Consider the following 16,401-nt stretch of genomic DNA (forward strand, 5'->3'; position numbering starts at 1 on the left):
TAAATAATAATAATAATAATGTTATTGTGTTGGTTGAACTTGTAATTTCTAAATTATTGCCCCTAGTACATTTTGGTGGTGGTCTCAATGGGTACATTTCCTGGTTAAATAAATACATAAATAAATACATTTTAAACAATTTTATTTACAGTTAAGGATAATAAAAACAATAGCATCAGTAATAAAACACATTTAAATTCAATGGATGTAGTAATTGTGACAATTTAACATGCAATTAAAACTGAGATTAACTAAGATTCATTTTTTAAATCGTGATATTAATCGCGATTATTTTTTTTAATCGCTTGACAGCCCTAATTTTAAGTTATAGGCCCAATTAAGGGATTATTTAACTATTCAGACAGTTCACATGGGTTTCAAAATCACCAGTGTGGAGTAGTGGCTAGGGCTCTGGACTCTTGACCGGAGGGTCGTGGGTTCAATCCCAGGTGGGGGACACTGCTGCTGTACCCTTGAGCAAGGTACTTTACCTAGATTGCTCCAGTAAAAATCCAACTGTATAAATGGGTAATTGTATGTAAAAATAATGTGTAAAAAATAATGTAATTGCATGTAAAAATAATGTGATAAGGGCGTCTGCTAAGAAACAAATAATAATAAAAATGATTTACAAAGGATTTGTCGATAAGGACAGGGGGTGACCCGGCTGTCAGGAGGCTCATCAATATGGTAACAATATCTCAGAAGGGTGATACAGCAAACCTGGGCAGGTACAGACCTATCAGCCTTACATCCAGGACATGTTACACTATGGAAACAATAATAAGACTATCCTCAGTATACAGTCACAACACTGAGGTCTGCTGCTGGACTACAGTCTGCACGTTTTATAAAAGAAAATACGTGTCAGGCTGATCAGATTAATGTGATGGAAAATCCCTTTAAACATCAATTGTGGCTAAGCCGCTTATTTTTAAACAAACTAATATTCCATAAGCTCCCATTGCCTCTGCTTGTGTTATCCCTGCTCTGTGGAGACATAAAGAGGACTGGTCTCCAATCCACCACCTTCAGAGCAATAGAAAAATAAAGAAATGAAAGAACATTTGAAAAATCATTGAGATGTGTGCTTACCGATTACTAGTGAGTGGAGTAGCGCTCTCTGTCTCTGTGTCCTGCTCGTTCGATGTGAAGGTGCTGCTGTATTAACACCTGCACATGAATGAGATCACACTGTCAAACCCAACCCAACATGCAAATCAATACTGTGCAAGACATCGAGACATCTTTTATTATAGATTCCCAATAAAACCTGATTGCTGATCATTAACTTCATTTACTAATTAACTATCAACAATTAAAAAAAAAAACCTTTACATATGTATCCATGGAAATACACAGTGGCATAAAAAACATATTCAGACAGATCCCTGAGGTTTCAATATGACCAATGTTACACTATATCAATAAAATGATAAGGAATCAGTATTTACAAATAATTTGCTGAAACAAAAAAATACCTTCAGTAAATCTGACACTTTACTTACACATACCCTGAACCACCTAGCCATCCAGACTGGAACCCGGGCCTCCAGAGAAAGGTGACAGGCTAGTCTATTGCCTTAACATTAACCCACAGCACCACCTAGCCATCCAGATTGGAACCCAGGCCTCCACAGAAAGGGGACAGACTAGTCTAGTGCATTAACATTAACCCACAGCACCACCTAGCCATGCAGATTGGAACCCAGGCCTCCAGAGAAAGATAACAGGCTCGTCTAGTGCATTAACATTAACCCACAGCACCACCTAGCCATCCAGATTGGAACCCAGGCCTCCAGAGAAAGATAACAGGCTCGTCTAGTGCATTAACATTAACCCACAGCACCACCTAGCCATCCAGATTGGAACCCAGGCCTCCACAGAAAGATAACAGGCTCGTCTAGTGCATTAACATTAACCCACAGCACCACCTAGCCATCCAGATTGGAACCCAGGCCTCCACAGAAAGGGGACAGACTAGTCTAGTGCATTAACAATAACCCACAGCACCACCTAGCCATCCAGATTAGAACCCAGGCCTCCAGAGAAAGATAACAGGCTAGTCTAGTGCATTAACTATAGCCACCCATAACTATTACACACTCAATAGTGCTACATTTAGAAATACTAAAAGAAGGTATTTTTTAACATTAACATAAACCCAATGCAGCACCTAGCCCCCCGCCCCTCCCCCCGCTAGGACCCCAGGCCTCCACAGCAAGGTGAAAGGCAGGACACCAGTTTTGATTTGCAGACAGGTTGCTTTCCCTCATGTGACATATCTCGAGTGTTTTGCATGATCACATTTGAATCAAAGGTGAGCCACAGGACTGGTCTGCTGTGGAGTGCCTTTGATTCAAATGTGATAATGCAGAACAGTCTGTTCTTTTTTGCTTGTTCTTTTTTTTCTATTCTCAGTGAATCGCAGAACCTTTAACTCTTTGTTTCCAGAATCCACAAGCGAAGGGCTTGTAGACTATTCATTTATTTTTACACTTTCTTTAATGATTTTAAGTTATAGACCCAATTAAGGGATTCCTTAACTATTCAGACAGTTCTCCTGGGATTCAAAATGGCCAGTGTTAAGTTATATCAATTTATAAACAACAATGAGAAGTGAAAATGATTTACAAAGGATTTGTCGATAAGGACAGGGGGTGACCCGGCTGTCAGGAGGCTCATAAATACGGTAACACTATATCAGAAGGGTGATACAGCAAACCTGGGCAGGTACAGACCTATCAGCCTTACATCCAGGACATGTTACACTATGGAAACAATAATAAGACTATCCTCAGTATACAGTCACAACACTGAGGTCTGCTGCTGTACTACAGTCTCCACGTTTTATAAAAGAAAATACAAGTCTGGCTGATCAAACTACTGGGCTTGAGAATCCCTTTAAATATCAATTGTGGCTAAGCCGCTTATTTTTAAACAAACTAATATTCCATAAGCTCCCATTGCCTCTGCTTGTGTTATCCCTGCTCTGTGGAGACATAAAGAGGACTGGTCTCCAATCCACCACCTTCAGAGCAATAGAAAAATAAAGAAATGAAAGAACATTTGAAAAATCATTGAGATGTGTGCTTACCGATTACTAGTGAGTGGAGTAGCTGCTCTCTGTCTCTGTGTCCTGCTCGTTCGATGTGAAGGTGCTGCTGTATTAACACCTGCACATGAATGAGATCACACTGTCAAACCCAACCCAACATGCAAATCAATACTGTGCAAGACATCGAGACATCTTTTATTATAGATTCACAAAGAAACCCATTCCCAATACAAACAGGGTGAATACTTATCTAATGAAGACTTTTCAGGTTTTTATTTTTAATTGATTTGTTGACAGGGGCAGCTTCAGGCTGGATTGAAGTGACTGTTTGTCCAGGGGGTCCCCCTCTGTCCCAGCAGGGAGTCTCCCTCAGAGGGGTGAGGCTCTACAGTGGCTGAGCCTTTGAGGAGGGTTGGCAAGAGCCCCCAGAGCAGAGATACACAGAACACCACACTTGTAGGTTTGCATTCAACAGGAGAATAGTTAGAGTGAAACCCTGCTTCAATGTTACCCTCAGAATTTCACATGAATTGTTTTTCATTATACCACAGCTTTATTATAGATCTTTGTTTAATTCTAGCTGAATAAATACATCATCTGTGTGTGACCGCTAGGGGGTGCTGCAACCCCAAAAAGTTAGTCACAACAACAACAACAACAACAACAACAACAATAATAATAATAATAATAATAATAATAATAATAATAATAATAATAATAATAATAATAATAATAATAATAATAATAATAATAATAAATTAATTAAGCAAAAGAAAATAAGTCAACATATTTGTCTATCTCTTTTCCTTTCTACATGAATCTGTGTATATAATCAGTTTATCATCATACAAAATCAAACTTATCTAGAATTGTCTTTATTTTGTCATGTTTTTACCATGGTTTTCTTTTACAGTTAACTTTTCTGAGGAGCAGAGCAGACCTCGTCATCTAAAGATGATTGAGGGCATGTTTGGTATAAAACTGCTCTGCTCAATCTGGGGCAGCAGTGTGGAGTAGTGGTTAGGGCTCTGGACTCTTGACCAGAGGGTCGTGGGTTTAATCTCAAGGTGGGGAGATTGCTCCAGTAAAAACCCAACTGTATAATCGGGTAATTGTATGTAAAAATAATGTGATATCTTGTAACAATTGTAAGTTGACCTGGATAAGGGCTTCTGCTAAGAAATAAATAAATAATAATAATCAATCTCCCCTTTTCAGAATCCCCTCTTGTCAGTTAAACGGGGGGTGCAGGGTTGCATTCCAGTATTCAGGCTCAATTTAAACCCTGCCTGCCTTCACTTCCTCTCACTAACCACAGACACGTATTTCCTTCTCAGAAATGAACACAGAGCTGACTGACTGCAGAAAAGGAGAAGTGAGATCTATCTATATCTACAGTAAACTCAGTATTTACACACACTCTTTACATTGATTTTTTCTGGGCACATTAAAATTACTGCAGCATCGGAATATGTTTTAAATAAAAGAGAATGAAAAGGGGTTACACCTGACCGCTAGGATTGAACTCTAGTCATTACCATTGCAGGCATGGAGATTACACACACAGAGCAATGAACTGGGTGAGGAGGTGATTGAACTCTAGTCATTACCATTGCAGGCATGGAGATTACACACACAGAGCAATGAACTGGGTGAAGAGGTGATTGAACTCTAGTCATTACCATTGCAGGCATGGAGATTACACACACAGAGCAATGAACTGGGTGAGGAGGTGATTGAACTCTAGTCATTACCATTGCAGGCATGGAGATTACACACACAGAGCAATGAACTGGGTGAGGAGGTGATTGAACTCTAGTCATTACCATTGCAGGCATGGAGATTACACACACAGAGCAATGAACTGGGTGAGGAGGTGATTGAACTCTAGTCATTACCATTGCAGGCATGGAGATTACACACACAGAGCAATGAACTGGGTGAGGAGGTGATTGAACTCTAGTCATTACCATTGCAGGCATGGAGATTACACACACAGAGCAATGAACTGGGTGAGGAGGTGATTGAACTCTAGTCATTACCATTGCAGGCATGGAGATTACACACACAGAGCAATGAACTGGGTGAGGAGGTGATTGAACTCTAGTCATTACCATTGCAGGCATGGAGATTACACACACAGAGCAATGAACTGGGTGAGGAGGTGATTGAACTCTAGTCATTACCATTGCAGGCATGGAGATTACACACACAGAGCAATGAACTGGGTGAGGAGGTGATTGAACTCTAGTCATTACCATTGCAGGCATGGAGATTACACACACAGAGCAATGAACTGGGTGAGGAGGTGATTGAACTCTAGTCATTACCATTGCAGGCATGGAGATTACACACACAGAGCAATGAACTGGGTGAGGAGGTGATTGAACTCTAGTCATTACCATTGCAGGCATGGAGATTACACACACAGAGCAATGAACTGGGTGAGGAGGTGATTGAACTCTAGTCATTACCATTGCAGGCATGGAGATTACACACACAGAGCAATGAACTGGGTGAGGAGGTGATTGAACTCTAGTCATTACCATTGCAGGCATGGAGATTACACACACAGAGCAATGAACTGGGTGAGGAGGTGATTTACAAAGAAAAGAAAGATGAAGATTCTTAGAAGTTACATTTTTTTGATGAGAGGAAATTATGTTTCACAAAACAACAAAGATTTTGTTTCAATCAGCCATCAACTTTTTTTACATTTTCCCATTAGTATCACAGTAGAAGATTGAAGGTGTCATTTAGAAAGGTAAATGGGTTAAACATAATAATCTAATTATCAGAAGACTTAAACACTAAACACAAATGTTTGTGTACATTCACTTTATTATACAGCAGTTTAAACTAAGAATTAAAGAATGCTTTATATTGTGGAGCACATTGTTTTTATGTGTGTATTGTATCACAAAAATATCAGTAATGCTGTTTGAAATATCTAGGTCCGCCCCTTTTTACTGAACTCATTCAAGGAGGAATGAACATTATCAACCAATGCAGTCTAAACTGTACAATGTAAAAGCTGAACAGTGTTTTGGTGCCACCTACTGGATACATTGAAGCATTGCAAGTTTGACGTTTGTAACTTTTGAAGGGCTACAACCTAACGCCGCTCAAATAGAATACTGGTGTTATTAATGAAACCTGAGAGATGTCTCGTCATGTTTTAATAATAAACGCTTTCTGCAATGCACACATTCTGTAGGCTGCTTATTCACCTTCACTCGTGTTGCTTCTCCTGAATGAATACACTTGGTACAGACCGGGGACAACAACTACAGACCCAAATACAGCTTTACAGAAAGTACTGCTGGGAGCAGTAATATAAATGCAGAGTATTGTATGAGAATATTTACCTTTGTTTCCAATCTGGACAGTCATAAGCAGTTAAACTACTCAAACATTTTAAAAATACTGTAACTGGACTGTTTAATACAAACCTCTCACTCTCTGACATATATGATCTGATTTCATTATTCATTCAATACATTTAGTTTATTAACCTGCTCTGTCTCTCCACTGGGTAGTTATTCATATAATAAAAAGCATTTCATTCAAAGAGCTTTAGTTTTCTAACGCCTCTCAGGTTTTCTTGTGGAATGGGACGCTTTTTAATCACAATAAGACACCTCAGGACATCTTTTCAAAGCTTTTACGCCAGTCTTTAATTAACTCCTATTTATTTTAAAGAGGTAAACCACCTGTTCATTTTACAAAACTAGAACCACACAGCTGAGTAATACACTGTATTTCAAGTCCTCTTCAGCGCTCTCAGTGTGTTTAGTTTTTCATGTTGTAACATTAACATGATGTTTTGTCCTTTTTTAAATCAATAGCAGTTAATTAAAGGCTGGAGGAAGCGCTTTGATAACGCGTCCCCTCGAGTCTCACAGAGCAGCGCACTCCTTGGCGTGTCTCATTGCTGGTGACTCTTCTGCTGCTGTGGACGCGGCTCTGTTGCCTGGTTTAGTTCGCAGCGCAGTCTGAGGAAGATTCTAAATCTGTGCCGCTGGACAGCAGGGAGGAATACTGTCCTGGATAAAGAATAGGAGACAACCATACAGTTTAAGAGAAACGAAATAAAAGCATGCGGTAGAAATAGCAGAGGTTACTGCCTGGAAGTTTACTCGTAAAGAATGACCTTTCTGCGACCCTGTGCTGTATTTACCAAAAACAAGTTCACACGCCCTGAACCTGCAAGACTAGCGAAGAGAAAGCTATGAAACTGCGAGCATGCCTGCGCCATTGAGGATCTGTTTGTGACAACGACGCTCAACTTGAATTAACCTGATATACTTCTAAAAAACATTATCAGGGGTATCGCGTTAGTGTTTGAACATCTCATTCGGAAGAAGAGGACGGGAAATATCAATATAATTACACGAAACACAGATTATATATCTGCGTGAAACTCGCTGCATCGACGCTGCTGCCGACTGATAGAGAAAGGACTATACCAACTCCGGCATGGGGGAGGGGTTACCTGAATTCAAATTGTATTCACTGGGAAAAATATAGAGCTACAAACAGCTCGATTATGATGTTAAAATTGAAAGTCATATTCATTTTTCATTAAAAGATCCCCAGCATCACGATTCCCTTTGCGGTTCATATTAGATGAATTGTCAGACCGCGCTGATCGGTTTGTATTTTGTGATTGGTATATTCCTCGTTCTGTGGGAGACAGACCCGTTCAGACACTGAGGGAGAGCAGAGAGGAGGTGAGAGAGTCTGCATGGAGCTCTACAATGTGTTTATAAACTACAGAGCGCTGTTATATTGTATTATTTTGAAAGGTCCGGGTTGTAGTGTGGTAGGAGCGCGTTGTTTTATCCGTTCAGACACTGAGGGAGAGCAGAGAGGAGGTGAGAGAGTCTGCATGGAGCTCTACAATGTGTTTATAAACTACAGAGCGCTGTTATATTGTATTATTTTGAAAGGTCCGGGTTGTAGTGTGGTAGGAGCGCGTTGTTTTATCCGTTCAGACACTGAGGGAGAGCAGAGAGGAGGTGAGAGAGTCTGCATGGAGCTCTACAATGTGTTTATAAACTACAGAGCGCTGTTATATTGTATTATTTTGAAAGGTCCGGGTTGTAGTGTGGTAGGAGCGCGTTGTTTTATCCGTTCAGACACTGAGGGAGAGCAGAGAGGAGGTGAGAGAGTCTGCATGGAGCTCTACAATGTGTTTATAAACTACAGAGCGCTGTTATATTGTATTATTTTGAAAGGTCCGGGTTGTAGTGTGGTAGGAGCGCGTTGTTTTATCCGTTCAGACACTGAGGGAGAGCAGAGAGGAGGTGAGAGAGTCTGCATGGAGCTCTACAATGTGTTTATAAACTACAGAGCGCTGTTATATTGTATTATTTTGAAAGGTCCGGGTTGTAGTGTGGTAGGAGCGCGTTGTTTTATCCGTTCAGACACTGAGGGAGAGCAGAGAGGAGGTGAGAGAGTCTGCATGGAGCTCTACAATGTGTTTATAAACTACAGAGCGCTGTTATATTGTATTATTTTGAAAGGTCCGGGTTGTAGTGTGGTAGGAGCGCGTTGTTTTATCCGTTCAGACACTGAGGGAGAGCAGAGAGGAGGTGAGAGAGTCTGCATGGAGCTCTACAATGTGTTTATAAACTACAGAGCGCTGTTATATTGTATTATTTTGAAAGGTCCGGGTTGTAGTGTGGTAGGAGCGCGTTGTTTTACCCGTTCAGACACTGAGGGAGAGCAGAGAGGAGGTGAGAGAGTCTGCATGGAGCTCTACAATGTGTTTATAAACTACAGAGCGCTGTTATATTGTATTATTTTGAAAGGTCCGGGTTGTAGTGTGGTAGGAGCGCGTTGTTTTATCCGTTCAGACACTGAGGGAGAGCAGAGAGGAGGTGAGAGAGTCTGCATGGAGCTCTACAATGTGTTTATAAACTACAGAGCGCTGTTATATTGTATTATTTTGAAAGGTCCGGGTTGTAGTGTGGTAGGAGCGCGTTGTTTTATCCGTTCAGACACTGAGGGAGAGCAGAGAGGAGGTGAGAGAGTCTGCATGGAGCTCTACAATGTGTTTATAAACTACAGAGCGCTGTTATATTGTATTATTTTGAAAGGTCCGGGTTGTAGTGTGGTAGGAGCGCGTTGTTTTATCCGTTCAGACACTGAGGGAGAGCAGAGAGGAGGTGAGAGAGTCTGCATGGAGCTCTACAATGTGTTTATAAACTACAGAGCGCTGTTATATTGTATTATTTTGAAAGGTCCGGGTTGTAGTGTGGTAGGAGCGCGTTGTTTTATCCGTTCAGACACTGAGGGAGAGCAGAGAGGAGGTGAGAGAGTCTGCATGGAGCTCTACAATGTGTTTATAAACTACAGAGCGCTGTTATATTGTATTATTTTGAAAGGTCCGGGTTGTAGTGTGGTAGGAGCGCGTTGTTTTACCCGTTCAGACACTGAGGGAGAGCAGAGAGGAGGTGAGAGAGTCTGCATGGAGCTCTACAATGTGTTTATAAACTACAGAGCGCTGTTATATTGTATTATTTTGAAAGGTCCGGGTTGTAGTGTGGTAGGAGCGCGTTGTTTTATCCGTTCAGACACTGAGGGAGAGCAGAGAGGAGGTGAGAGAGTCTGCATGGAGCTCTACAATGTGTTTATAAACTACAGAGCGCTGTTATATTGTATTATTTTGAAAGGTCCGGGTTGTAGTGTGGTAGGAGCGCGTTGTTTTATCCGTTCAGACACTGAGGGAGAGCAGAGAGGAGGTGAGAGAGTCTGCATGGAGCTCTACAATGTGTTTATAAACTACAGAGCGCTGTTATATTGTATTATTTTGAAAGGTCCGGGTTGTAGTGTGGTAGGAGCGCGTTGTTTTATCCGTTCAGACACTGAGGGAGAGCAGAGAGGAGGTGAGAGAGTCTGCATGGAGCTCTACAATGTGTTTATAAACTACAGAGCGCTGTTATATTGTATTATTTTGAAAGGTCCGGGTTGTAGTGTGGTAGGAGCGCGTTGTTTTATCCGTTCAGACACTGAGGGAGAGCAGAGAGGAGGTGAGAGAGTCTGCATGGAGCTCTACAATGTGTTTATAAACTACAGAGCGCTGTTATATTGTATTATTTTGAAAGGTCCGGGTTGTAGTGTGGTAGGAGCGCGTTGTTTTACCCGTTCAGACACTGAGGGAGAGCAGAGAGGAGGTGAGAGAGTCTGCATGGAGCTCTACAATGTGTTTATAAACTACAGAGCGCTGTTATATTGTATTATTTTGAAAGGTCCGGGTTGTAGTGTGGTAGGAGCGCGTTGTTTTATCCGTTCAGACACTGAGGGAGAGCAGAGAGGAGGTGAGAGAGTCTGCATGGAGCTCTACAATGTGTTTATAAACTACAGAGCGCTGTTATATTGTATTATTTTGAAAGGTCCGGGTTGTAGTGTGGTAGGAGCGCGTTGTTTTATCCGTTCAGACACTGAGGGAGAGCAGAGAGGAGGTGAGAGAGTCTGCATGGAGCTCTACAATGTGTTTATAAACTACAGAGCGCTGTTATATTGTATTATTTTGAAAGGTCCGGGTTGTAGTGTGGTAGGAGCGCGTTGTTTTATCCGTTCAGACACTGAGGGAGAGCAGAGAGGAGGTAAGAGAGTCTGCATGGAGCTCTACAATGTGTTTATAAACTACAGAGCGCTGTTATATTGTATTATTTTGAAAGGTCCGGGTTGTAGTGTGGTAGGAGCGCGTTGTTTTATCCGTTCAGACACTGAGGGAGAGCAGAGAGGAGGTGAGAGAGTCTGCATGGAGCTCTACAATGTGTTTATAAACTACAGAGCGCTGTTATATTGTATTATTTTGAAAGGTCCGGGTTGTAGTGTGGTAGGAGCGCGTTGTTTTACCCGTTCAGACACTGAGGGAGAGCAGAGAGGAGGTGAGAGAGTCTGCATGGAGCTCTACAATGTGTTTATAAACTACAGAGCGCTGTTATATTGTATTATTTTGAAAGGTCCGGGTTGTAGTGTGGTAGGAGCGCGTTGTTTTATCCGTTCAGACACTGAGGGAGAGCAGAGAGGAGGTGAGAGAGTCTGCATGGAGCTCTACAATGTGTTTATAAACTACAGAGCGCTGTTATATTGTATTATTTTGAAAGGTCCGGGTTGTAGTGTGGTAGGAGCGCGTTGTTTTATCCGTTCAGACACTGAGGGAGAGCAGAGAGGAGGTGAGAGAGTCTGCATGGAGCTCTACAATGTGTTTATAAACTACAGAGCGCTGTTATATTGTATTATTTTGAAAGGTCCGGGTTGTAGTGTGGTAGGAGCGCGTTGTTTTATCCGTTCAGACACTGAGGGAGAGCAGAGAGGAGGTAAGAGAGTCTGCATGGAGCTCTACAATGTGTTTATAAACTACAGAGCGCTGTTATATTGTATTATTTTGAAAGGTCCGGGTTGTAGTGTGGTAGGAGCGCGTTGTTTTATCCGTTCAGACACTGAGGGAGAGCAGAGAGGAGGTGAGAGAGTCTGCATGGAGCTCTACAATGTGTTTATAAACTACAGAGCGCTGTTATATTGTATTATTTTGAAAGGTCCGGGTTGTAGTGTGGTAGGAGCGCGTTGTTTTATCTGTTCAGACACTGAGGGAGAGCAGAGAGGAGGTGAGAGAGTCTGCATGGAGCTCTACAATGTGTTTATAAACTATAGAGCGCTGTTATATTGTATTATTTTGAAAGGTCCGGGTTGTAGTGTGGTAGGAGCGCGTTGTTTTATCCGTTCAGACACTGAGGGAGAGCAGAGAGGAGGTGAGAGAGTCTGCATGGAGCTCTACAATGTGTTTATAAACTACAGAGCGCTGTTATATTGTATTATTTTGAAAGGTCCGGGTTGTAGTGTGGTAGGAGCGCGTTGTTTTATCCGTTCAGACACTGAGGGAGAGCAGAGAGGAGGTGAGAGAGTCTGCATGGAGCTCTACAATGTGTTTATAAACTACAGAGCGCTGTTATATTGTATTATTTTGAAAGGTCCGGGTTGTAGTGTGGTAGGAGCGCGTTGTTTTATCCGTTCAGACACTGAGGGAGAGCAGAGAGGAGGTGAGAGAGTCTGCATGGAGCTCTACAATGTGTTTATAAACTACAGAGCGCTGTTATATTGTATTATTTTGAAAGGTCCGGGTTGTAGTGTGGTAGGAGCGCGTTGTTTTATCCGTTCAGACACTGAGGGAGAGCAGAGAGGAGGTGAGAGAGTCTGCATGGAGCTCTACAATGTGTTTATAAACTACAGAGCGCTGTTATATTGTATTATTTTGAAAGGTCCGGGTTGTAGTGTGGTAGGAGCGCGTTGTTTTATCCGTTCAGACACTGAGGGAGAGCAGAGAGGAGGTGAGAGAGTCTGCATGGAGCTCTACAATGTGTTTATAAACTACAGAGCGCTGTTATATTGTATTATTTTGAAAGGTCCGGGTTGTAGTGTGGTAGGAGCGCGTTGTTTTATCCGTTCAGACACTGAGGGAGAGCAGAGAGGAGGTGAGAGAGTCTGCATGGAGCTCTACAATGTGTTTATAAACTACAGAGCGCTGTTATATTGTATTATTTTGAAAGGTCCGGGTTGTAGTGTGGTAGGAGCGCGTTGTTTTATCCGTTCAGACACTGAGGGAGAGCAGAGAGGAGGTGAGAGAGTCTGCATGGAGCTCTACAATGTGTTTATAAACTACAGAGCGCTGTTATATTGTATTATTTTGAAAGGTCCGGGTTGTAGTGTGGTAGGAGCGCGTTGTTTTATCCGTTCAGACACTGAGGGAGAGCAGAGAGGAGGTGAGAGAGTCTGCATGGAGCTCTACAATGTGTTTATAAACTACAGAGCGCTGTTATATTGTATTATTTTGAAAGGTCCGGGTTGTAGTGTGGTAGGAGCGCGTTGTTTTATCCGTTCAGACACTGAGGGAGAGCAGAGAGGAGGTGAGAGAGTCTGCATGGAGCTCTACAATGTGTTTATAAACTACAGAGCGCTGTTATATTGTATTATTTTGAAAGGTCCGGGTTGTAGTGTGGTAGGAGCGCGTTGTTTTATCCGTTCAGACACTGAGGGAGAGCAGAGAGGAGGTGAGAGAGTCTGCATGGAGCTCTACAATGTGTTTATAAACTACAGAGCGCTGTTATATTGTATTATTTTGAAAGGTCCGGGTTGTAGTGTGGTAGGAGCGCGTTGTTTTATCCGTTCAGACACTGAGGGAGAGCAGAGAGGAGGTGAGAGAGTCTGCATGGAGCTCTACAATGTGTTTATAAACTACAGAGCGCTGTTATATTGTATTATTTTGAAAGGTCCGGGTTGTAGTGTGGTAGGAGCGCGTTGTTTTATCCGTTCAGACACTGAGGGAGAGCAGAGAGGAGGTGAGAGAGTCTGCATGGAGCTCTACAATGTGTTTATAAACTACAGAGCGCTGTTATATTGTATTATTTTGAAAGGTCCGGGTTGTAGTGTGGTAGGAGCGCGTTGTTTTATCCGTTCAGACACTGAGGGAGAGCAGAGAGGAGGTGAGAGAGTCTGCATGGAGCTCTACAATGTGTTTATAAACTACAGAGCGCTGTTATATTGTATTATTTTGAAAGGTCCGGGTTGTAGTGTGGTAGGAGCGCGTTGTTTTATCCGTTCAGACACTGAGGGAGAGCAGAGAGGAGGTGAGAGAGTCTGCATGGAGCTCTACAATGTGTTTATAAACTACAGAGCGCTGTTATATTGTATTATTTTGAAAGGTCCGGGTTGTAGTGTGGTAGGAGCGCGTTGTTTTATCCGTTCAGACACTGAGGGAGAGCAGAGAGGAGGTGAGAGAGTCTGCATGGAGCTCTACAATGTGTTTATAAACTACAGAGCGCTGTTATATTGTATTATTTTGAAAGGTCCGGGTTGTAGTGTGGTAGGAGCGCGTTGTTTTACCCGTTCAGACACTGAGGGAGAGCAGAGAGGAGGTGAGAGAGTCTGCATGGAGCTCTACAATGTGTTTATAAACTACAGAGCGCTGTTATATTGTATTATTTTGAAAGGTCCGGGTTGTAGTGTGGTAGGAGCGCGTTGTTTTATCCGTTCAGACACTGAGGGAGAGCAGAGAGGAGGTGAGAGAGTCTGCATGGAGCTCTACAATGTGTTTATAAACTACAGAGCGCTGTTATATTGTATTATTTTGAAAGGTCCGGGTTGTAGTGTGGTAGGAGCGCGTTGTTTTATCCGTTCAGACACTGAGGGAGAGCAGAGAGGAGGTGAGAGAGTCTGCATGGAGCTCTACAATGTGTTTATAAACTACAGAGCGCTGTTATATTGTATTATTTTGAAAGGTCCGGGTTGTAGTGTGGTAGGAGCGCGTTGTTTTATCCGTTCAGACACTGAGGGAGAGCAGAGAGGAGGTAAGAGAGTCTGCATGGAGCTCTACAATGTGTTTATAAACTACAGAGCGCTGTTATATTGTATTATTTTGAAAGGTCCGGGTTGTAGTGTGGTAGGAGCGCGTTGTTTTATCCGTTCAGACACTGAGGGAGAGCAGAGAGGAGGTGAGAGAGTCTGCATGGAGCTCTACAATGTGTTTATAAACTACAGAGCGCTGTTATATTGTATTATTTTGAAAGGTCCGGGTTGTAGTGTGGTAGGAGCGCGTTGTTTTATCTGTTCAGACACTGAGGGAGAGCAGAGAGGAGGTGAGAGAGTCTGCATGGAGCTCTACAATGTGTTTATAAACTACAGAGCGCTGTTATATTGTATTATTTTGAAAGGTCCGGGTTGTAGTGTGGTAGGAGCGCGTTGTTTTATCCGTTCAGACACTGAGGGAGAGCAGAGAGGAGGTGAGAGAGTCTGCATGGAGCTCTACAATGTGTTTATAAACTACAGAGCGCTGTTATATTGTATTATTTTGAAAGGTCCGGGTTGTAGTGTGGTAGGAGCGCGTTGTTTTATCCGTTCAGACACTGAGGGAGAGCAGAGAGGAGGTGAGAGAGTCTGCATGGAGCTCTACAATGTGTTTATAAACTACAGAGCGCTGTTATATTGTATTATTTTGAAAGGTCCGGGTTGTAGTGTGGTAGGAGCGCGTTGTTTTATCCGTTCAGACACTGAGGGAGAGCAGAGAGGAGGTGAGAGAGTCTGCATGGAGCTCTACAATGTGTTTATAAACTACAGAGCGCTGTTATATTGTATTATTTTGAAAGGTCCGGGTTGTAGTGTGGTAGGAGCGCGTTGTTTTATCCGTTCAGACACTGAGGGAGAGCAGAGAGGAGGTGAGAGAGTCTGCATGGAGCTCTACAATGTGTTTATAAACTACAGAGCGCTGTTATATTGTATTATTTTGAAAGGTCCGGGTTGTAGTGTGGTAGGAGCGCGTTGTTTTATCCGTTCAGACACTGAGGGAGAGCAGAGAGGAGGTGAGAGAGTCTGCATGGAGCTCTACAATGTGTTTATAAACTACAGAGCGCTGTTATATTGTATTATTTTGAAAGGTCCGGGTTGTAGTGTGGTAGGAGCGCGTTGTTTTATCCGTTCAGACACTGAGGGAGAGCAGAGAGGAGGTGAGAGAGTCTGCATGGAGCTCTACAATGTGTTTATAAACTACAGAGCGCTGTTATATTGTATTATTTTGAAAGGTCCGGGTTGTAGTGTGGTAGGAGCGCGTTGTTTTATCCGTTCAGACACTGAGGGAGAGCAGAGAGGAGGTGAGAGAGTCTGCATGGAGCTCTACAATGTGTTTATAAACTACAGAGCGCTGTTATATTGTATTATTTTGAAAGGTCCGGGTTGTAGTGTGGTAGGAGCGCGTTGTTTTATCCGTTCAGACACTGAGGGAGAGCAGAGAGGAGGTGAGAGAGTCTGCATGGAGCTCTACAATGTGTTTATAAACTACAGAGCGCTGTTATATTGTATTATTTTGAAAGGTCCGGGTTGTAGTGTGGTAGGAGCGCGTTGTTTTATCCGTTCAGACACTGAGGGAGAGCAGAGAGGAGGTGAGAGAGTCTGCATGGAGCTCTACAATGTGTTTATAAACTACAGAGCGCTGTTATATTGTATTATTTTGAAAGGTCCGGGTTGTAGTGTGGTAGGAGCGCGTTGTTTTATCCGTTCAGACACTGAGGGAGAGCAGAGAGGAGGTGAGAGAGTCTGCATGGAGCTCTACAATGTGTTTATAAACTACAGAGCGCTGTTATATTGTATTATTTTGAAAGGTCCGGGTTGTAGTGTGGTAGGAGCGCGTTGTTTTATCCGTTCAGACACTGAGGGAGAGCAGAGAGGAGGTGAGAGAGTCTGCATGGAGCTCTACAATGTGTTTATAAACTACAGAGCGCTGTTATATTGTATTATTTTGAAAGGTCCGGGTTGTAGTGTGGTAGGAGCGCGTTGTTTTATCC

The 16,401-nt window shown here is 42.6% G+C and overlaps 1 protein-coding gene and 1 long non-coding RNA gene across 4 annotated transcripts in view; one reads left to right on the top strand and one right to left on the bottom strand.

The window, feature by feature from the left end:
• The window catches only part of LOC131722041 (uncharacterized), a 28,394-nt gene extending 25,226 nt beyond the window's left edge, over positions 1-3,168 (bottom strand). The window contains exon 1 of the long non-coding RNA XR_009319998.1: positions 3,098-3,168. This is a non-coding gene — a long non-coding RNA (uncharacterized LOC131722041). The remainder of the gene's footprint in view (positions 1-3,097) is intronic.
• The window catches only part of LOC117407809 (uncharacterized), a 504,618-nt gene that overhangs the window by 194,902 nt on the left and 293,315 nt on the right, over positions 1-16,401 (top strand). The gene's annotated exons all lie outside the window — the stretch shown is intronic.

Source organism: Acipenser ruthenus, chromosome 50 (genome assembly GCF_902713425.1).
Source record: "Acipenser ruthenus chromosome 50, fAciRut3.2 maternal haplotype, whole genome shotgun sequence".
Taxonomy (NCBI): Eukaryota; Metazoa; Chordata; class Actinopteri; order Acipenseriformes; family Acipenseridae; genus Acipenser; species Acipenser ruthenus.